The sequence below is a fragment of the Erinaceus europaeus genome, chromosome 9, assembly GCF_950295315.1.
Source record: "Erinaceus europaeus chromosome 9, mEriEur2.1, whole genome shotgun sequence".
NCBI lineage: Eukaryota > Metazoa > Chordata > Mammalia > Eulipotyphla > Erinaceidae > Erinaceus > Erinaceus europaeus.
The window spans coordinates 102875996-102880145 of record NC_080170.1 but is presented as its reverse complement, the minus strand read 5'-3'; the positions used below and the strand labels follow the sequence as shown (position 1 = coordinate 102880145).

The window sequence follows — 4150 nt, the reverse complement described above, 5'->3', positions numbered from 1 at the left end:
GCTACACACCCAAATGGAGGATTTTCTACATCCAGAGCTGTAATTTTATAGAACCTTAGAGATCCTGGAAATGACTCAGTCAGGGTGGCCCAGCTTGCTTGCAGAATAAGAATCAGAACAGATGCCCTGAAACGGAATTTCTCAGATGTTTGAAACCAGGCTCCATGGTCAAAAATACACTTTACCTGGTGACAAGTGAGCATAACTGTAACATGCACACATGTTAAGGTAAATATATACATTTGTGCCATTAAAACAGAAATGGAAGAGTCTTTCAAATGCCATATCCTTATTTTATTTATTTATTTATTTATTTATTTTGGATAGAGACAGAGAGAACTTGAGAGGGAAAGAGACATCTGTGGCACTGTTTCACCTCATGTGAAGTTTCTCCCCTGCAAGTGGGGCCTGGGAGCTTGAACCGAGGTCCTTGTATACTGTAATAGGTATGCCCTACCAGGTGTGCCACTGATAGAGGTGGGCCCTCTATCTTCTTTCTTATTATAGTTTCTGGAAGCTGATTTTTGACCCACTGAATTGTCACAAACTGCTCACATCATCACTAAATTCAAAGATGAGAAATTGCCTGCCCTCCCTCCCTTGGTCCCCATCCCCAGTAAGTTTAAAATTTAAAGCCATCTTGCTCATAAGCAAATCTCTGTACCATTTCATACTAAACCACATTACCATTAATTATGTAGTAAAATTTCCTCCAAATAAGGGTAACTATCACTCTTAGCTCAAAAATTCTCACATTTCATGTAAAGCCTTTTTGAAGGCAATTATTCATTCTCCATACAGTACACATAGTAAGGTTTCTAATTAATTTTTTTAAATTAATTAATTAATTTATTTTCCCATTTGTTGCCCTTGTTATTTTATTGTTGTAGTTATTATTGTTGTTGATGTCGTCATTGTTGGATAGGACAGAGAGAGATGGAGAGAGGAGGGAAAGACAGAGAGGGGGAGAGAAAGATAGATGCCTGCAGACCTGCTTCACACCCTGTGAAGCGACTCCCCTGCAGGTGGGGATGGGGGCTCAAACCGGGATCCTTAAGCGGGTCCTTGCGCTTCGTGCCAGGAGCGCTTAACCCGTTGCACTACTGCCTGACTCCCGACTAATTAATTTTAATCGGAGCACTGCTCAGTTCTGACTTATAGTGGTGCTGGGGATTGAACCTGGGAGCTCAGAACCCCATGCATGAAAGTTTTTTGCATAGCCATAACCCAGGTCCTATCATATCAATCCTTTGCATGAAAACAAACACCTCCTCGGTGAGGAGATGAAATATAGCTCATCTGGCAGAGCACACATTGGACCTTGTGCAAAAGCCTGGGAGAAGAGTACTATACAAAGGAGAAGCTTCATGAGGTGGAACAGTGCTATTGTATCCTTTCTCTCTGTGACTCTCTCTGTCTCTCTATTTAAAAAAAAAAAAAAAAGAAGAATAAAAGAATCTGCTGGGAGCAAGGCACAAAGCCCCAGGGATGCCCTGACAGCCAAATAGAACAAACAAAGGCTCATCAGTGGTCTCTGCTATTGTTATAGCAGCTCATTCACAGTCACCCAGTTGCATGTGCCTCACTCATTTGCTCCTCACAATGGCTCTAGAAGGTTGGGAGTTGTGACCCAGTTTACAGAGGAGATTAGTAAGCACTCCAAAGAACTACAGCTGGCAAAGGTAGAACTAGGGTTTGACCCCAAGCTGCAATCTAGCTCCAGAATCAGTTCTTGTGGCCATTGTGTCTCCCTCCTCCTCAATGGTTAACAATGAATCCAACTGCTTAAAATAGCCCCCAGCATGATCGTGCTGTCTGTATGGGTTGGTCTGCTGACCATTTGTATGACCTCACACCTGTTGTTCTCTGTGTTTAAAATGAGTCGCCACTACCCCCACCTCCCACATTGGGTTCACTGCTGTGTAAGCTTCACTTCAGATTGTCCCTCATCTTCTGTCTTAGATGTCCTGTCTGTTCCCTCAGCACTCTTTCATTCCTTCCTTTCCGACACTCTTCCTCATGCACTCATTTCGTAAATATCTTCTGAGCATGTATTCTGTGCAAAGACATGGAAGAGTAGCAAGAATGACCAAGTCCTTGTCCTAGTGAGCTTGTATTTCTCCAAAAGGGTTGTGAAGGTGGCTGGGGAAATGAGTCAACTGGTAGAACATCAAGACTTCCATGCCTAAGGCTCCAATTCAGTCTCCAGTTCCATGTATATCAGAGTGATGCACTGGTTTTTCTCTGTCTCATTTGAATCTATCTCTCTCATATGTAATAAATAAGGTTTTAAAAAAAATTTAAAGGTGGGAGCGTGAATGGGAGAGTTAACAAAGTGGTTATGCAAAAAAGTTTTCATGCCTTGAGGCACTGAAGTCCCAGGTTCAACTTCAGCACCACCACAATCCAGAGCTAAGCAATGCTTGGGGTGGGGTGAGTGGTGGAGAGCTAATAAACAAAAGACCAAGGAGGAGGGTAGATAGTATAATGGTTATGCAAACAGACTCTCATGACTGAGGCTCCAAAGTCTCAGGTTCAATCCACCTCATCACCATAAGCCTGAGCTGAGTAGTGCTTCTTCTTCTTCTAGCGTTTGCCCTTCTTCCGTAGCCAGTCAACAGTATCAGGTAGAGCCTGATGTAAAGTTTTGAGACCTCCTTTGAATCTGGAGAGGTGGCAGTCGTTGACTATGTGGGTCATAGTCTGTCTGTAGCCGCAGGGGCAGTTCGGGTCGTCTCTGGCTCCCCAGCGATGGAACATAGCGGCGCACCGGCCATGGCCTGTTCGATAGCGATTGAGGAGGGCCCAATCATAACGTGCTAGGTCAAAGCCGGGTTGACGCTTGCAGTGCTGTGCTTAAAAGAATAAATTAAAAAAAAAAAAAGACTGGGAGTTGGGTGGTAGCGCAGCAGGTTAAGCACATGTGGTGCAAAGTGCAAGGACCAGTGTACAGATCCTGGTTCGAGCCCCCGGCTCCCTACCTGCAGGGGAGTCGCTTCACAAGCAGTGAAGCAGGTCTGCAGGTATCTATCTTTCTCTCCCCCTCTCTGTCTTCCCCATCTCTCTCCATTTCTCTCCATCCTATCTAACAACGACGACATCAATAACAACAACAATAATAACTACAACAATAATAAAAAACAAGGGCAACAAAAGGAAGAATAAATATAAAAAATATAAAAAATTAAAGGCTAATATATCAAATGAATGGGAGTGAAACCACTGCCTGGTGCAGAGCAGCAGTAGAAGTAGCCACCGGCTGCCTAGAGTTTCTCTGGCCAGTGTTGCTCCCACCAGATTACAAATAGGGGGATGTCTTCGCAAAGGCCTTTTTGGCAAATAAAAGAAATGTGCATTTTCATGGTGGCCCTCAATGCTGCAGGGAAGACCAGAATTCTGTACAAACTGAAGGTCGGTGAAACTGAACGCCATTCTATAGGCTTCAGTGTAGGAACTGGGAAGCACCAGAACATCAGTTTTACCATGTGGGATGTGGGTGGCCAGGGCAAGAACTGGCCTCTGTCGCACCACTACTTCCAGAACACTCAAGGTCTGATCTTTGTGGTTGATAGCAATGACAGAACGTGTGAACGAGGTCCATGAGGTGCTCATGAGGATATTGGCTGAAGATGAACTCAGGGATGCCATTCAACTTGTGTTTGCTAATAGGCAGGACCTCCCTAATGCCATGAAAGTGGCTGAGATCATGGACAAGCTGGGCCTGCACTTCCTGTGCCACAGGAACTGGTCCATTCAGGCCACCTGTGCCACCAGTGGGGATGGATTGGATTGGCTGTCCAATCAGCTATGGAGCCAGAAGTGAGCTAGCACTCCCTCTCTCCCTGGCACCCCCTCTCCACCCTTGCTTTTCTCTCATGTGGCAAATGTGCACCCTGTGGTGTGAGTGCCAGAAGCTGTCTCCATGGTCACAGTGTGGCTCTACATGCTGTAACTAACTGCAGTGCAGCCTGCAACTGGGTTTTTTTTTTTTTTTTTTTTGCCTCTAGGGTTATCGCACCAATGTGAACACTATGAATCCACTGCTCCTGGAGGCTATTTTTCCCATTTTGTTGCCCTTGTTGTGGTTGTTATTGTTCTTACAGCTGTTGTTGTTGGATAGGACAGAGAGAAATCAAGAGAGGAGGTGAAG

The 4150-nt window shown here is 44.9% G+C and overlaps 1 pseudogene; it reads left to right on the top strand.

The window, feature by feature from the left end:
- Positions 1 to 3328: 3328 nt before the first annotated feature.
- LOC103108507 (ADP-ribosylation factor 1-like) lies at positions 3329 to 3823 on the top strand (annotated as a pseudogene).
- Positions 3824 to 4150: the final 327 nt, after the last annotated feature.